This window comes from Amblyomma maculatum, chromosome 9 (genome assembly GCF_055883805.1).
Source record: "Amblyomma maculatum isolate TAMU_Amacu chromosome 9, ASM5588380v1, whole genome shotgun sequence".
NCBI classification, from domain to species: domain Eukaryota; kingdom Metazoa; phylum Arthropoda; class Arachnida; order Ixodida; family Ixodidae; genus Amblyomma; species Amblyomma maculatum.
This window is the reverse complement of record NC_139352.1, coordinates 22503991-22523440: the sequence shown is the minus strand read 5'-3', so window position 1 is coordinate 22523440 and position 19450 is coordinate 22503991.

The window sequence follows — 19450 nt, the reverse complement described above, 5'->3', positions numbered from 1 at the left end:
ACATTCGCAATCTTGTGCTATGCACATGCGCAGAAGGAAAGATCACGCACTGGTGAATGACTGGTATGAGCCCCTGATGCATGGAAACTGTTCTGCCGTCGTCACTGCTTGATGTCATGCACCATGCTATGGAAGCATAGTAAATGAAACCCATAGCAGAAAAATACCATACGGTAACGAACGTGACTCGGAGTCGGACCCACGGAGAAGCGCGTAGGTAAACTTCTCTAGCCACTGCATTAGACAAATCAGTCTGGCATAGCACGTGTCAAAAAACCACTTTCTCGCGCCGTGCTCGCCGTGCTCAGTATCAGAGCACGCCTTCGCAGGAACGTGGACGTGCAAGCGAAAATTTGAATGCGTAGCCGCATCCGCTTGGGCGCTCGCGCTACGCCGCACGCGTAACGACTTTTCGGATTGCTCTACGTCATTGCTGTGGGAAAGAGCGGCGATAGATAGCAAAGCCTGCCGTCGGGGCACCTGGCCTATATGCGGAGCCTCCTACCCCTCCACACAATCCGGCGGCAAATGTCAATCACCTCACGCTGTTTGATGCACTAAGCCGCTAAACTAATGTCGACAAATTTGTTATAGCTCTATACCTATATGTTGCCGTCGACGCAAAGAAGCGAGGGGCATGGCCCTGTAGACGAGCAGTGGGCACTTATTTTCCTAATATCTCATTGCTTTTCGCTTGTCGATGGCGACATCTTCTCTAGGTTCACACACCTGTCCTTTGGAATTTCACATATATTTGTGCCACTTCAATTCTGCATTCAAGGGCAGCATTAATGGTTCTTGCTTCCGGCTTCCTTTGCGGATCGTGGTCTGCGTACGCGATACTTGCTTGAAACCCATTTCCTCTCTATCACTTTGTGCACACTCATTTGCATTTAGTCTTTATTCTACCCATTATGAGAAAGGCGACCCATCATACATACAAAACCCCGCTTTAACCATCTCAAACGAGCCAAACTGCGTGGCCTACGAGCGGCATGTCCGACTGGGCGCCGCCTCGGTGGCTTTGTAGTTAAGGAGCCCGATTGCTGTACCCAAGGAAGAAGGATTGAACCCTGGCCGTGGCAGCCTCTTTTCCATTGAGACAAACAAGGGCGCCCGTGTGCTGTGTGATGTCAGTGCACGTTAAAGAAGTCCACGCAGTCGAAATTTATGGAGTCTTCCACGACGGCGGCTCTCATCGCCTGAGTCACTTTGGGACGTTAAACCCCATAACCAAACCAAACCATGTCCGACTAGGGCAGCAAAGGTTCGGGTAGAGTGGGTTCGTTTCACCCACCGATTTCAAAGGAGCTGTCTGACGTGGCAGCTCCTGCCAAGCCGCCATGTCATGACATCTTGTGATATCACACAACCGGGCGAGTCAGTCGGGGCCCACCTACGTTATATCCCAAGCTGTCAACTGCCAGAGGTATTCTCGCGATTTTTGGAGGATTTGAGGCGTCAAACGGTCAGCACCGTCAACGTCGTAGAACGTTTTTCTCGACATAGGGGTACTAACTCTCACGCGCTAAAATAATTACGTGTAACTATAAGCTTGCGGGATGTTAAAAGCAACAACCAGCAACTGCTTTTCTACGTGTTGCGTTCAGTGGCTAACTATTTGTGTTCCTTTCTTTAAGCATTAGTAATCTAGCGCGAATAAGTGTGACAGATATTAGGCCGGTGCTTAAGCAATTATTCTATTCTATTTTCACCCCTTGCGTGGCCCGAATAACTCATTCGCACTCGAAGCGAAGGTGTGATAAGGAATGATAATTACGGATCAACACGAATCGAGTAAAATCGTGAACTAATCGCCGCCATGAACGAAAATGCGTTATTTAACGCACACGTCGTAATAAAGACTACCATTGGTCAAATTATCTGCACAATACTACAAGCTACTGTTCCTTAGAAAAGGGTACTGCGTGGTTTTTCGATCCTTGGTACTTTTAGCCAGTCATCTTAGTAGAAATGGACTTGCTTTCTGACAAGCATGGAAAGTTTGTTACTCTGTATCAAAACTACAGCTATATCATGCCGTACCGTTACGGCCTGAGAATCTGAGCACCTCAGGTTACTTAGCGCGCTACGGAATTTCAGCAGTGGGGTGCTTTCGCAGTTAAAGAAACAAAACATTTTATTGCCGCTGGAGCTGAAAGAGAACTAGCCATCTAAAAACAAAACCACTGCAGACAAGTGGCTACTTCGGAGCCTATATATCCTTTGGAGTACACTCTGTCACCTTTAGAGACCAGCGGTTATCCTGCCTTCGTGTTGCTTCACCTAACGATGCACATTTCTTCGCGATTTCTACTAGACTGTAGCTACGATGGTCTCAAATTTCAAAACATCTGTGAAGGGTAGAAGAGGCATTATTCTAATTTCAGATATAATTGATAGCTTTAATGGGATCTCAAGTGTCATAATATGGAGACCAGAAGGAGAACCTATGACCTAGGAACTTTTGACTACACCTGTACTTCTTGGGCGATGTTGATAACCTGCCATTCATGATCAGATAGCACTACCGAATACGCTGCTGCCTAATTTGATTTTAACAGTTATTTTCCTTTTATGATCCGGATCTAGGGCTATTTTTGGTAGTAAGTTAACAGATTCACTTACCACTTCCAGCGCCTCGCTACATATCGCAATATGCTGTTTCTTTCAAAGGCTATTAATAATAATCTTCTGCCCATTAATTTTTATGCCTGCGGCTTAGCTTTATCCGTCTATGTCATTAATCATAATTTGTGATTCGTCTGGCCAGCTCTTAGAAAAGCAGTGCCATCAGTGAATCTCAGATTACTGAGACATTGTCCGTTAACCCTTATACTTAACTGTTCTCAATCGAACTCTGAATACTTCCTCTAAGATTCGAGTGAATAGTAATTGATAGATCGTGTATTCTTGCATAACACGCTTCATTATGAAAATTTTATTACTTTATTTATAAAGGACTACAGTTCTCATGCCACCAAAAATCGTATTTCAAATACTTTCGCATATGGCTCATGCACAACCTGATTTCGCAATGCCTGGACAGCTGCTGAGGTTTCGTCTTCGCTGCCACGTAATTAATGATTACTACGTATCCGGTTGATTATCTTCCGAGAATTTCGATATCTCCGGGTTAGTACAGATATGATTCATCATAGAGTAGCTTTTGTGAAAGCCAACCTGATCCCTTGGTTGACCGAATTGTAAGTTCGGCGTCATTCTATTAGGAGAATACATTAGTAAATGCCATATGTAGCGGATAGTAGGCTGATCATTGTGTAACGTTTCAAGTCCTTGCCTTCCCTTTTCTTATATACTGAGACAAGATTAGGTTTCTTCTAATATTTCTGCACCACCGAGGTAATGAAGTATTGTGTATTACCTCAAGGTGGCCAGTTTTTCCTTCACGATATCCCCACCATTTTTCCTTTGTATTCCTAAGCTACTTTCTTCCTCTCCAGTTGACCCTAAAGCTCTTATCCATATTATTAACATAATACCCCCTTTATCCCTCAGCGCACAACTAATTTTTGTCTACGATCAGTTTCCCTTCGACCGCTTTTAGGCTACCATCGTTCTTTATTTTTTGCTTATTGATTAGACTTGGTAGTTTTGCCAGTTCTATTATGTCTTTTGAGCTGTAGAATTCCATGCTTTCGCGTTTCTTAACTAGATATTTCGTCTGCTTTGATAGTTTATCGATGTCCTGTCTAGCTAACATACTTGCCACTCGTAATGCACACTAATGGTATTGTTACATGCCGAGACAGCCCCTACCACCGCAGCAACATCGGGTCAGCCAGTCGTGCTCACGAAAATCCACCACCCTCCCATCTTTAACGACGAAGACACCCAGACGATGACGATTGGCTGGATGAGTACGAGTGCTACAGTAGGAACAACCACTGGGATGCGACCCTCATGCTGGCTAACCTCATTTTCTATTTGGCGGGAACAACTCGTACGTGGTTTCAAAATCACGAACAAGAGCTGGTGACCTGGGAAATCTGCAAGCACACGCTTCGGGACTTGTTAGGAAAGCCTATTGTGCGGGCTATCGCATCAAAAAAAGAACTTTCGTCTCGCACCCCATCCCCCATGGATTCCTACCTTGCCTACATTAAAGACATGCTTGCTTTGTGTCGTAAGGTTAACAGCTCTATGCCGGAAACTGAAAATGTAGGGCATATCCTGAAGAGTATTGGATGACGCTTTCAACATCCTCCTCTGCACCGATTGCTCTCCGTCGACTCGGTGCTTCAAGTGTGCTGAAAATTCAAGCAGGCTAAACAACGTCCCGTACATTGCTTTGAGCGCCTTCCGAACACGGCGGCTACATCATCCTGCGATGACCTGCCCCTATCCAAGAGCCTTCTCATTCCACGACCATGACTCGGATTGTCAGACGAGAACTCGAGGCCTTAGCTCCTGCACCACTCACATCCCCACTGCCAGACAAGTGGCCATGATACAGGCCGTGGTCCTCCAGGAACTTGCCAACGTCGGCCTCTCTTCCACCCCCATGCCGCCATCGTCACCCTTGCATCCTGTTCCTCTAGTGGCTGCTGCAACTACCATCTAAGCCCCCCATGTTGCTACCTTAGCCGCAATCTTGCAGATTGGCAAACTTCAAACGACAGGCGAATTTGTTTCATTTGCCGTCGAGCCGACCACACTTCGCGTTATTACCGTAGCCGTACCTTCCCCACCCCTCGTTCCTATTATAACGCTGACCGTCGGTACTACTATGGATCTCGACGCTTCCCTGCCCAACCTGAAGAGCTCCGCGCCGCATATGATGGACCTCTATACTTTCCTCCTCAACCAGATGAACCTCACACCGAAGCCGTCTCAAGTGTCCGTCGCTCCAGCCGATCTCAATCTCCACGGCCTCGTCGCTCCCGTTCACCGGTACCTCGTCGCAGCCCTTCCTCATCATACGCCGGCACCTACTCGGGTAACTAGCGAGTGCAACTCCCGGGAATGACGCTGCATTATCGACCCGGACTGCAAACTCTGTACTGACCTGCGCACCCAAACGTAATCTCATTGATATACTTGTTGAAGGTGTCCCAGTTTCTTCCCTTATTGACACCGACGCCCACATTTCTGTTCTCAGTTCCTCGCTTCGTCGACGCCTCAAGAAAATTCTTACACCCGCTACCTCATCTACTATTCGTGTTGCTGATGGCAACACAGATACTGTGGTTGCTATGTGTACTGCGAGAATTAGCACTGCCGACCGCTACATCTATTATTTACAGTCCTCACCAGTTGCCCTCAAGACGTTATATTAGGCCTAGACTTTTTAACGGCACACTCCGCTTTCATCGACTGTTCTTCTGGACTGCTTCATCTAGACCTGCCGCTCTGCTACATTTACTCGCCTACCACCAGAAGCCGCTGTGTATGTGCTCATGTAACCTTTTCAGCCGTTCCTGATGGCGACTACGTTGGTTGCCCCATAACCAACGTGACTCTGCAGCGTAGAATCACTCTCCTTTCCAATATTGTGCACGTAGCAAACAACCACGCTCATATTCCAGTCTTGAACTTCAGTTTTTTTGCGCAAGTGCTTCCTGAGGGCATTTCTCTCGACGAATTGACACCATTGTCTGAATTCAATGGCTCTGCTCTTTTACCGGACCCTAATGCTGACGTACCACCACGACCTGCACGGTCCCCACCTATAGAGCCCCGCATATCAGGAATGGTTGCCCCTGACTTCGTACAGTGATATGTTTGATTTTAGTGACCGCTGCTTGGGTAAAAAGTCCCTAGTTATTGCATCTATACCGGAGACGCCAGCCCAGTTCACAGAAAACCTTGCCGAGTCGCCATTTCTAAACGTCGCGTCATACAAGAGGAAGTAGACAGGATGTTGGCAAGAGACAGAGCCTTCGAATAGCCCCTGGGCATCACCTGTCGTGCTTGTTAAAAAGAAGGACAATACCTGGAGGTTCTGTGTTGATTACCGACACCTTAATAGGTATAGAAAGAATAACATTTAGCCCCTCCCCAGAATGGATGAAGCCCTCGACTGCTTGCACGATGCCAGCTATTTCTCTTCGATTGATCTTCGTTCCTGTTATTGGCATATCGCAGTCGATGAACGGGACCGAGAGAATACTGCCAATCATCACTCCCGATGGCCTCTACCAATTCAAGGTGATGCTTTTTGGCCTGTGTATTGAGCCCGCAACATTCGAGCGTATGGATTCTTTTACGCGGCTTCAAATGGACGACATGCTTATATTATCTCGATGACGTCATTGTATTTTCTTCGACCTTTGAAAGCCATTTTTATCGCCTTGATGCCATTATTGAACTCTTCCGAAGAGCTGGCCTTCAGCTGAATTCGAAGTATAGCTTCGGCCGACATGAACTTGAGCTACTCGGACACTTGGTCGACGCCCGTGACATTCAACCCGAACCCGATAAAATTCGGGCTGTGAGCGCATTTCCTACACCCCGCTCTACCAGGGACGTGCGTAGTTTTTTTTTTTAGCCTCTGTTCCTATTTTCGGCGGTTTGTCCACAACATTGTGGAGACGGCTCGTCCACTCACTATTCTTCTGAAGAACGACGTTCCATTTTGCTGGGGCTAAGACCAATCTCAAGCCTTTTCTGCGCTCATTGCAGCCCTCACCAACCTGCCCATCCTCGCATACTTCAACCCCTCAGCCCAAACGGAGGTCCGCACTGAGGCTAGTGATCACGGTATAGGTGCCATTCTTGCCCAACAGCAGACAGGTCGCACACGCGTCATTTCTTATGCTAATCGCCTCCTTTATACGACTGAGCGGAAGTATTCGACCGCAGAACGTGAGTGTTTAGTCCTCGTGTGGGCCACTACAATGTTTCCCCCTTATTGTTTGGCCACTCGTTCTCCGTCATCGCCGACCACACCTTATGTTGGCTTTTTACGCTGAAGGACCCTACTGGTCGCCTGGGGCCTTTGGCCTTACGTCTTCAGGAATACACTTTTTCTGTCATCAACATGTCCTGCCGGCTGCACACTGATGTTTTTTCTTGTTCCGCAACCCGGTAGATCCGCCGCCTGAAAGCGTGTGACGATGGCACCTGTGTGTTGTCCAAATCTGGCCTTTTAAACATTCGCCATGAGCAGCGCCTGGATCCCAAGCTTTGCACTATTAATCAACCACCTCAGCACTGATCACCCTGACGCTCCCCTTGCTTTGTTAGTGCTCCACAAGGGTACTTCATATCGGCGGAATATGCGACCAGATGGCACCGAGCTTCTGCTCGTAGTCCCCGAACACCTGCGTGCCACCATTCTTCAGCAGCTGCACGACGCGCTACTGCGGGCCATCTTGGTGTAACGTACCTACGACAGAGTCCACCGGCGGTTCCTTTGGCCAAGGCTCTACCGCTCTGTTCATCGTTACGTGGCTTCTTGTGACTGGTTTCAGTGACGGAAAAAGCCCTCGGTTGTGCCTGCTACATCCCTGCAGCCGATCGACATCCCAATAAACCCGTATTCCCGAGTTGGCATTGATCTTCTCGGGCCTTTCCCTCTGTCTGCTTCGGGGAATATATGGATTAAGGTGGCTGCGGACTATACTACGCGCTACGCTGTCATTCTTGCAATACCCACCAGCTGTGCAAGTGACGTGGCTGCATTTCTTCTCCGTGATGTCATCCAGCTCCTAGGTGCTTCACGCCAGCTGCTCACCTACCGTGGCCGTTGCTACCTTGCTTAAGTAGTCGACGAAGTCCTCCGGTACTGCTCCATTAAGCACTATTTGACCACCGCTTACCATCCACAAACGAACGGCCTCACCGAACGTCTTAACCGCACGCTCACGGACATGCTGTCAATGTATGTGTCTGATGACCACCGTGATTGGGATATTACTTTGCCATTTGTAACGTTCGCCTATAATTCGTTCCGTCACGATACAATGGGCTACTCGCCCTCTATCTTCTATTCGGCCTCGACCCTTCACTTCCGTTTGACAGCGTACTGCCTCCCACCGCTAATGTCAGTTCCTACGTTCGTGACACCATCTCCAGAGCTGACGCTGCCCGTGTTATTGCTCGCCGCCGATTAGCCTCCTCCCAAAACGCTCAAAAATGTCGCCATGATTCTCGTCATAGCGGGATGTCTATTACTCTCCGGGTGCTCTCGTCTTTCTCTGGACTCCCGCTCGTCGAGTTGGGCTGTGTGAGGAGCCCTTGCCGCGCTACTCAGGCCCGTGTTTTACGGCTAGACACTTCCGTGACATACGAGGTCATCCCTGTACATCCGCCAAAACAGTCCGCTTAGCCGCGTACTGATATCGCTCATGTCGCCCGAATGAAGCCGTACTCCAACTGCAGTTCTGCGACATTGTACGCACCGGGACTGTGCTTTTCGCGGCGGGGGTAATGTTACATATATGCCATTGCAGAAGACAGAAGACGACGATTAACAAGAGAGACAGAAGACGAAGTGATAGGAACGGTTGGTGCTAAGAGAAGATTGGCGCTGCTGTATTCCTGCGTGCTGTGTGCTGTGTCATCAGCTGTTGTACCTCTTGGACTACCCTTGCCACGTATCAATATCTCTGAAATTAACGTTGCTTGCGTCTTCCCTGTTCTGTAGCAAGGTCCTCAATTAGTGTACTTTCCTTCTCGCCCCTAATTCGTTGATGAACTTGTTTACTAGTTTGTTTGGTTTTCTCTTCGAAGCTAGACTAATTCGAGAACTTACCCCCTTTTTATAACCGCATCGCCCCTTTACGATAAACACTACATCCCGCACAGTGCTAGGGTTAGATTTCATTTTAGCCTCACCTTTCGGGATTTTGAATGTATACTTCCGATTGCTCAGTTTGCTCAGCAATGTATCTATGATTAGTAAGGTATTGCGTTCTGCGAACTCAACAATAACTCTCGCACTGCTATTCCTAGAGCTGATGTCATATTCACCCACTGCCTGCAGCCCCCTTCTTGCCTACCTTGCAATTGAAGGCGCCCACCAGTATTGTATAGTGGATTTTTTTCCATTACAGATTCCCTGTCTCCATAATAGCTTCCGATTGCTTCGTCGTCATGACTACATGTACATAACCACGGGACTTGTACAATCTTCAGGTTATACCGCCTATTAAGATGGATTTCATGCCTGTCACCCTCATTATTTCTATAGAACTCCTCTATGTTATAAGCTACATCCTTGTTTACAACAAACCCTACACCTAATTCTCATTTGTTCGATGAACATCTAAAGAACCGCACATGCTGGCCCTTGTGTACAGTGCATGATTCAATCACCCTCCTATTTATATTCTCACAAAATCCTACGATGTCTCGTTTAATCCCAGTTAGTGACTCGAACAGCATTGCTAGGCTAGGCTCACTAAATATAAATTTCTAGCGTTAAACGTCGCAATATTCATTTTTCAATGGCGTCCTGTTCGAAGCCAGAGAGTCTTAGTAGCCTTCGCTGCGTCACAGGTATGACCACCGCCGTGGTCAGCAGCTGGGAACCGATGACTGGCGGTTTATTGTAGTAATTATACAGAAGATGATGACCATTTACTTCACCAGTATAGACATGACGTGGCATAGTAACTCAAGCATTGTATGGCATATGAGGTGTAAGGCACCCATACGGCATGGGCTATAAGTAATGTCGTACTATCACTGAGGTCCCATCTATTTCCCTCCAGCAGGAATTCCTTACCGTGCACTGGCAATGCACAGTTCAGGGTCGCCTTGCGTTTCGCCGATGCTGCCATTCTGCCTTGTAGCAGGCAGCTGATACGTTGTAATAGCTGAACAGCTGCTTAAAATACCTGAAGATGTGGAGGAGTCCCATTCTTTGTTCAATGGCCTTAGAATAGCTTCAGAAACACTGCAAATGCGCGACTATGCTACTAAAAACAGACCATACGTTCCAGGGACAGCAGTACTGTTGAATAAAAAAAGCTTATCACCTGAAGAGATTGTACTCAAATTTTCGCGCCAAATAAATAGTTACAAGGGTGGATGGTGAGTGCCGCTACGATCAGGGGAAATTAGCCGCATGTACAGCGCCGCTAATCACAGCTCATTGCTGCTGTGTCGCGATGCAAAATTCACTTTAGCAACTCATTATTCTGTTCCTTGCAAACGTTCACCCGCTTTTATCACTACAACTGCATCACTTCAAGGCGGATTTTGCGAGTTGCAAGCTGGCGTAGCCAAGCAGTTCATCCAATTATATTAACTTTGAGGTTTGATGAAGTGAAGGAAGAAGTGAGAAGCTCAGATAAGAGAAATTACTCCATTATTAACTTTACTGGACAAGCTACATCATGATAGAGACATGCAATGTCGCTACCTTATGTTACCGAGGTCACAACTGTTGTGACGAACTTATATGTCGATTGTGAGGAACCAAGTAACTCGATTCGCTTGAATCCGAGCGTGACTCTAACGTGGCTGTTGTCATTAGGGTGTTATGCTTGGAGACTGAGCGAAATCTTCACTTCAGCTCACTGAATTAGGCAGCCTGGATTGAGTGCTTGGGGTAAAACACTCACCGCTAATATAAAAAACTGCGAAGAAGCAAGAAAATAACGCACCTTTTGGAGGTAGGTCAGTACAGTGAGCTCGTAGAAACGATGCTGGTTCGAGCGGCAAGTCTTGGAGCTGCTCTCGTAGTCGGCCTTGAGCGCGTAGTTGTGGATCTTGGAGCAAGTGCCCAAGGACATCTTGGTGCCGGCAAGTGCATCGTGCGGGCACAGGCCCAGCAAGAAGCAGCGACACACCTTTGGGTCTGAGTAGTGGATGGTGTTCTTGACGCCGTCCCAGCCGGTACCCATGAGCTCATCGAGCTTCTGGCGGATTTGGTCTTTCGCAGACATGGTCCCGCCACTCTCCCTCGTCCACTCGCGGGCACCGTGGGACGGCCGACGCCTGAGTAGGAAGCCGCTCTCGGTGTGAGAGCAGGGGGCGGGGCGAACACTGAGCCAGCAATGTTCCAAGCACCCGGATCGAGAACCGCTGGTCTTGAGACTGAAGGAACCCTGTCCGCGTGCCACGTGCCGTTGGTGTCTCGCACCCCGAGCTGCTCCCGCTTCGTCTTTTTTGCAGTAGCCATAACCGCCTTCGCCAGGCATGGAAAAATAATCGAACAATGCCGCGTGTGTGCGTGAATTAACTTTCGCAGCAGTAAATAGTTGTAGTAGCAGCAGTAATAAACACACATTGAGTTTTTCACATCCAAGGGAAAAGACGATGGATATTCTTTAGCGGTTGTTACATGCTTTGTTAACAAAAATCGACCACTACATCCGAGCGCCTGCTTTTCAGAGGCTTTCCTCTAGATCCTAATTTCATCATCGAGCGCAGAATTTCTGATAAGCTTTATGACTTTATGTTCAGTCAATGACACCACTTCCTGTATGTCATTGTACTGTTATCTGTGTTTTAATTTTACGCTTGCAGCAGCGTTGTGCTAAATATATCTCACGCTTAACGAATTATCTTGGAACTACATTATAAATGTTCACTTCAAAAGCTCGCGAAGCAATGTACCGTCCAGTTAAATAAAATACCAGTTGTTGCTTTCGTCACATGCACAGGTATGAATCGATTCGTCTTTTTGAAAACATGTAAATACTGCGCTGTGCTCTGCGATACCGATAAAATCTGAGTGCTTACTTCGCATGAACTGGGTCTGTAGAATAGAACAGCGGACTATCATTTCCAAGTGCCTGGAAAGAACAAATCTCACTCCAGAATGCTAGTTTTCTCCCTTGAAGTGTTTCGATGTATGTAAAGTGGTAATTCTTACTGATGCTTATAAGGCTTGCGACGTCTCATAAAATATCATTATGTTCCGCTACCGAATTCATCTCGCTAAATTATTTCTCAACCTCAAATGCACACAATAACACCTTCAATTCGAGGATTTAGAAAGATGAAGAAGAAGGTTTTATGTGGACGAGGGCAAAAAGGCATGCCAGAATCTTACCTTTTTCGGGTTGACTGATGGGAAGAGCAGACAACTGGTGCTTGTACAAGAGACACGCAGGCAGTGCCTCTCTTCCTAGTGCTTCCGATCGGCCCAGAGGATCGTGGAAACTGATGGCTGCGTTTAAGAACTGTCGACAGCTGGCGCTGCTGCTAACAGCTTTTGGCTTGTTTTATTGTTCTCGGCGTTCCGAGGTTACTCACGCTATGAGAGACGTGGTAGTGGAGGGCCCCAGTAATTTCGCCCACCTAGGTTTTTGAAGCGAAAGCTTCACTACGCCAGCTTTTCGAGCCGTCAGCGTCACTGAGGTTTTCATCTAAACGCCAGGCCAATGCATGGCGTAAACATCAAAATAATACCTATCCAAATCCCCAATTGTGTTGCCTATATTCGGAAGGACTTTATTCAAACAAAATTGTGAGGGCAAAACCGATCTAAATCATATGGTCTGGAAGTGTCCACAGTCCCTACCTGCGAGCCACTTCATACGCGACTCTGATCACTGGGAGGCTTACTGCTCAGCGTCGACCCGGGGACACAGATAAAACTTATCCAGCTGGCTGAAAACGCCGCCGCTGCACAAGGGATAGTAGCCATCGTTTGAGCAGGGGGCGGCCATTCCGGGTCGTTCGTCTGTATCCGCTGGAGGTAGGTTTTCCACCACCACCTTCAAGTGACCTTGGCAGATAATGCGCCCTTCCTTTCTTTTAAACGTATTTACAATGGAAGCAAAATCTTCACTAAGCTAGGTATAGCAGGTCTTCGTGCGACACTAAATTTGCCCTTCAAGTAACCTTAACCTAATTAAGTGTTGGTACCTACGATTTCATGGTGTCCACTCAAATGTATACTGCACTTCCATTTGCCCACAGAAGGAAGCCTTTTCATCCTGAATGTATACAGCACTCCGCGCTAGAGAAAGGACAGATTCGGCACACTATTCCAAAGGACTTTGAAAATTGCCAACAACCAAGCACTGATCGTTGTAGGCGACTTTAACGCTTCACACCCAGCGTGGGGCTACAAGCGAGAAGATAAAAAGGGCAGCATCCTCTGGCAAGACGTGCAACAGGAAGGGCTAACGCTGTTAACGGATCCACAGAACCCAACACGAAGCGGAAACAGCGTGACAAAAGACACTTCTCCGGATTTGACCTTTCTTAGCCATGTAAAAGACACCACATGGTCTAACACTCTAGATAACCTTGGCAGTGACCATTACATCCTCTAAACTGTGGCGGATGGAGGACCGCCAAGAATCAGATGCAAGAAGGCTACATCAGTGGATTGGGAAACCTTCAGCGAAATCAGAAGCCAAATAGGAAGCGGAGAAATCACAAATATAGAAGAGTGGGCAACAGCGCTTCGTGCAAATGTTAAAGAAGCAACCACAGAGGCGCCTGAAGAAGCAGGTTTGGAGGAAGTAGACAGCCGTCTCCTGGACTTATGGCAAGCCAAAAAGGAATTGGAGAAGAAGCTAAAACAACAAAGATTCAGGACCGTACGCCGCAGACTGGCCCGGCTCAACAAAGATATAGAAGAATATGCACTTCAGCTATGTAGACAAAATTAAGAATCTACATGCAATAGCATGGAACGATCCATAGGACTAGCGAAAACATGGCAGTTACTACGCTACCTCTTGGAGCCGGAAGGTTACAAGTCAGCGCAGAAGCAAAACATTCAAAAGATTGTCCATTCTTACGATGGGCGGAAAGGAGCTCCTTGATGAATTACAGGCACGCTATGTGGGAACGCCTGTTCCTGAAGCACTACCAGACTACCACGGACCGCCAAACCTGAACCTGGACAGACCCATAGAAGAAACAGAAGTCAGGGCTGAAGTTGCTCGCCTTAAAACAAATTCAGCAGTGGGGCCGGATGGAGTGAGCAACAAAATGTTGCGAAATCTGGACACGACTCAATCGCTGCCCTCGCAAGATACATGCAAGATTGCTGGCAATTAGGACGACTTCCCACCATATGGAAAACAGCGCAGATCGTCATGATCGCCAAAAAAGCTACATATTGAAAATCTAAGACCAATTTCTTTGACATCGTGCGTGGGGAAACTCATGAAACATGTCATCCTGACAATACTAAGCAGACACATGGAAGACAACGGACTCTACCCAAATTCTATGATTGGCTTCAGACCTGGTCTGTCGACCCAGGACATTATGCTGCAAATCCTGCACCAGATCATTGAAGCGCAAACTAAAGACACGTGAGTTATTCTGGGCCTGGACTTAGCAAAGGCCTTCGATAACGTCAAACACAAAGCAATACTGGAAAACCTGCGAGATCTCGGCGTGGGTGAAGGAACTTATAACTATACGCAAGGGACTTTCTCTCAAATCGAGAAGCAATCATTCAAGTTGGAGAACACAAGTCGGACAAATTTACACTAGGCAGCATAGGAACACCCCAGGGCTCAGTCCTCTCACCCCTGCTGTTCAATGTTGTACTCATCAAGCTTCCATCAAAGCTAGAAGAAATTAAGGGGCTAAACCACAGCCTCTACGCAGAAGACATCACAATGTGGACCGCGGGAGGTAGTGATGAACAAATTGACATCCTTCAGGCAGCTGTGCAAACTGTTGAATAATACGTAACTCCTAGAGGCCTGAAATGGTCTCCCGAAAAATCCGAGATGCTCGTGTACCAGCTAACAGGCAGCAGATTAGACAAAGAACAACCTAGAATCGAACTAAAGGCAGATGGTGTTCCCATCCCCAGAGTGGACACGATTAGGATCCTAGGTATGTGGCTGCAGGAAAATGGTCGTCACGGAGCAGCTACGAAGAAACTAGAAGGCTGTGCTCAACAAACAATACGTCTAATTAGACGCATCGGAAATCACAAGTCGGGCATGAGAGAAGCAAACCTCCTACAACTTGTACATGGCTTTGTCATCAGCAAGATCGCCTACGCAGTCCCGTACTTACACCTTGCCAACTGCGAGAAGGCTAAGATTGAAGCAATCATCCGGAAGAACATAAAAACAGTCCTTGGTCTCCCCATCAGTACGTCTGCGAGCCGGCTAATGAAGCTGGAGGTGCACAATACGCTGGACGAGGTGATAGAGGCCAACCAAATCTAGATATTCGATACGAAAGCCAAGAGGACCAGAAGACTGATGTCCCGATGGAAGTCAGGAAGCGGCTCAAACTCCCCCCGCTGCCACGAAATATTCATCCAGAGCATCACCAGGAAAGAAGGAAAGGGCGGAAACGCTGCAGAAGATATATCAAGGAAGACAGGACGTGGTCTATTTCGACACCACTGAGTATGAGGACAGGCATGTTATGGTGGAAGTAGTGTCAGATGAACAAAATCTAAGAATAAACGGCTCGGTTAGGACGAATTTAGCCCACACGGCTGAAGACGTGGCGATTACCCTTGCAATAGCACGGACAATGGCTACTACAATTATAAGTGATTCCAAAACAGCAATATGCAATTTTCGCAAGGGAAGGGTCTCTCCGCGGGCAAAAAGGATAGTGAGAACATGTCAGGATGAAAGAATAATCCGGCTAATATGGGCACCAGCCCACTCCCAGCTTTAGGGAAATGAGGGAGCTCATAACCTTGCCCGCGGTCTCACCTTCCGGATAGGCTCTGATCCTCAGTACACTCTTAGCAGGGACAGGCTAGTCAGCTACAAAGAGATTACAGAGCACTATCGACTAAACAGGTTAGAATACCCACCGGTAGATAGGAGACTAAATAAGATCCAAGAAAGCATTTGGAGGCACTTACGAACAAGGACTTTTCCGAAACCAGCTACTAAGTCAGTGGTACCAGGAGCAATTCTCAGATAGGTGCAAATTATGTCAGGATAAGGCGGATCTGGTACATATGATATGGATGTGTCCAGAAATAAAACATATAAATGAACAGATAAAAACGGAAGAATTTTGGGAGACTCTACCGTTGATCTCGCACCGTGAGGCTCAGCTAGGTGTAATTCGACAGGCCGAACAAGCCGCCCGGGTCCTCTTTCTCTCCACTTCCAGTGCATCTTCCTTCTCTCAACACTGGTCTGACTGATTTGATTTAATTTATAGGAAGGGAAAGGCGCGGTAACTGTCTCACTTGTTTTCTGTGGACACCTAAACAGCGGATATATTGCTCCTTTACTTTTTATAAGCTAATGTACAATATAGAAATAAAAACATGAAAACATTATCTTGACTTGGTTAGGTGTAGGTGTCCACAATTCCGCGGCGTCCACTCAAACTTAGAAGGCTCCTTCCTTTCTCCAATACCTAATTTAAATAAAAATTATGAAAAAAAAAAAGCCGATTGATAAGCGGGTGTTAAAGAGGCTGTTGTTACAACACACACAGCTTTTGCTCTATCAGTAGGTTCAAGCCATACCTAAACTCCCACAATTCTTTTATATACCTGACGTCACACAGCAGACGGGTGCCTTGCTTTTCGTCTCTGTCGACAAGCAGCCGCCGCGACCGGAATTTGGCTTGGTTTGGTTTCATTCATGATTTTTAACGTCCCAATGCGACGCGCGGAGAGATCCGGAAATTCGCGCGGTTCCTTAACGAGCACTGGCATCGCACACGGGAGCGATGGCAGTGGCAATTGCCACGGGAGCAAGGCTCCCGTGGCAATTACACGGGAGCCTTGCTCCTCGCCTCCATCAAAATTAAAGAGCACTGCAAAATCTGCATTGGAGTAATGCGAAAGCTCGGATACTGCTGTTGCTTGCTTCTGGTTGCTTCCAGTTGCTTAATTCACTTCTTGTTTACCCATTTTAGTATTTGGTACTTTCAAATTGCGCGCCAATCCCTTCCTATGCCCTTTTTCGGCTCTACTTGCGTTTGCGTGACGACACATCCTTGACGTCACATCCACTACGGCACCCCTTTCTGCTTTCACTTCCATCTTCCTTCCTTCCCTTACGGCGCGTTTCAGGTGTCCGCAGAACAAGTGTGACAGATACAGCGTCTTTCCTTTGTTGTGAACCAGTTATTCTAATTAATTACCTAATTAACTTATTGACCTAATTATTTTTCGGACACAACAATATGTCATCCTCTATTGGTTGGCACCCCTCATTAACCTCTATCACTTATGTTACTCGCAACTGTTGCGGACACGATTTTGCGCACACGTGCTGCGGACAGAAATCTGTGAACATAGCGAAGTAATGCTTTTTCATTAAGAAGCGGCCGCGCTAGTTTCTGTCCGCGCAAGGTGTCGGTCCCGCTGCCTTAGACACATCAGTAGAGAACCCCAACCAGTGCACTACCGCGGCGGGTGTGGCCGGGAATTTATCCCGAGTCCTTGAGTTCAGCAGTCAAGCTCCCTAACCACCGGACAGCCACGCAGTGGGATGCTAACGTGATTTGAATGAGATAGTAAGAAGCGTTAAAGAAGTTGCATGGCCTGTGGCTCATTTTATCAGGTCAGAAAGATGCTCTTCGGTACGGGGGGGGGGGGGAGGGGGGGGGGGTGATCTAGCTTGAGAACGGACACCCTGATTTCGCTTGGTCTTGGTGGGAAGAGGTCTGGACGGAAATTATCACGGTGGACAATGCCTACAGACAGAAAGCATTGTAAAAAAAAAACAACAATATTGTGGGGTTTAAGCGCGGCTTGAATCTAGTGATAGAGCGAAATCTGTGAGTGTTTCAGCGAATTTTTCTGCGGACACCTGGATTTAATGTGCCGCCGACACAACATTTGAACGAACCTTCTGTCCTAGCAACTCGCTGTTGTCGTTCACCTTTATCAACTACAGTTATCTTCTTCTTCTTCTGCCTTGATAAATGGCACATACTAACGAAGGGGGATGGCCAGGGTTCAGTGTGGACTGCCAAATGTCCTATACATACTGAATTAGTGCATTAAATTAATTATCAACTAAACAAAAACCTAAGATTTAAGGTCACGAAATTGATTGAAAGCAAAAAAGTACGGAGCAAAAAATTGGAAGTTTTGTAAATTTGGATTACAATTAGCAAGGGAATCTGTCCGTAGCTGTGATGTAGTTATGTAAATACTGACAAATTTGAGGCAACGCAAATCCTTTTGCACTCGCACCAAAGGAGACTAGAAGCGGGACCGACAACGTAGGTCCCAAGCGTGCTATTGGAATTTCTAAATGCACCCTCCTCACCTGTGAAAACCTTCAGCAAGCGAGAAGGAAATGATCAATATTTTCAATCTCACCGCAAGCCTCAGAAAAGGTTGTGGGGCTGATCCCGCATCTACATAAATAAAGATTTAGGCGGAGAATACTGCATCTCATGAGAGCCATCGTTACCTCACACTGCTATGATTTACATGAACGAACTTTTCATGAGTATATGAGATGTTATCTGTCTGTCTTCTACTTGTTTTACTTCTTTTGATTTTATTCTTCGTCTTCCACAGTGCCACGGTGCCATGCCGATGGCTTGAAAACCTGCCGTAGTGTAGCTTTCGCTACAAATACGAATTAACTGGAGTCTTGTAAGATGTCATCCTTATCGGACGTTTTCAAATGCATGACTTAAGACCTGTGTTGAACGTCTGGTAATGGCTCCACGGTAGGCTTTTGTTCCAGTAGGTAGCCTCATGCTACGTCTCGAGCCAGGTGCTGGTCACAGTAAAAGTACAGCAAAACAGCCAACTTCTAGTTTCACGAACGTTTTGGGATACACGCGATACGGCCAGATATATTATTATTTTATAAAGATCCCCACCTTGCTGGCACGTGACGATGGCCACGGCCACGCTGGCGGCGGCTACGTTTCGGTGCAGGCAAAACACAAGGCGCCCGCGTACTGTGCGATACCAGTACACGTTGGAGAACATCAGGGAGTCGGATTCCTGGAGCCCTCTTATACCGCATCCCTCGTAGCAGATCTCGCTTGGGATGTTAAAATCGATATATATACCATACTATACGTTTCGGGAAGGTGGCACAAGAGAAAGAAAACAAAGTTGGAAATCCAGTTAGAAAAGCGGGAACGGAGCAAGAGGTGCCGTAGTGGAGGGTTACGGAACAATTTCGACCGCCTGCAGATCTTTAACCTGCACTGACATCGCACAGTACACGGGCTCCTCTCCGTTTCCTCTCGTTTGCTTTGTAAGAAGGCCTTCCGTACATGGAGGGGGCTCTCAAATGCCATGTAGTGGGCAACGCCCCCACCCACTGTAATATTGGCAATAAATGTTTCTACTACCACCACCTCTCCGTGTCGCCTCCATAGAAACGCAGCCGGGGTAGTGCTGAACAGTAGTCGAGCATCTTAACCACTGCACCACGGCGGCGGGTCCTCTCAGTTTAAGTTAGGTCTTGGGGAAGAGAAGACGCATATACATTTGGGTATACACAACGAAATCGCAAACACCCACACTTAATTAGGCCACGGGAACTTGAAGGCCAAATTTAATGTCACATGAAGCCTGCTATATCTAGCGTAGTGAAGCTTTCCCTTCGATTGAAAATTGGTTTACAAGAAAGGAAAG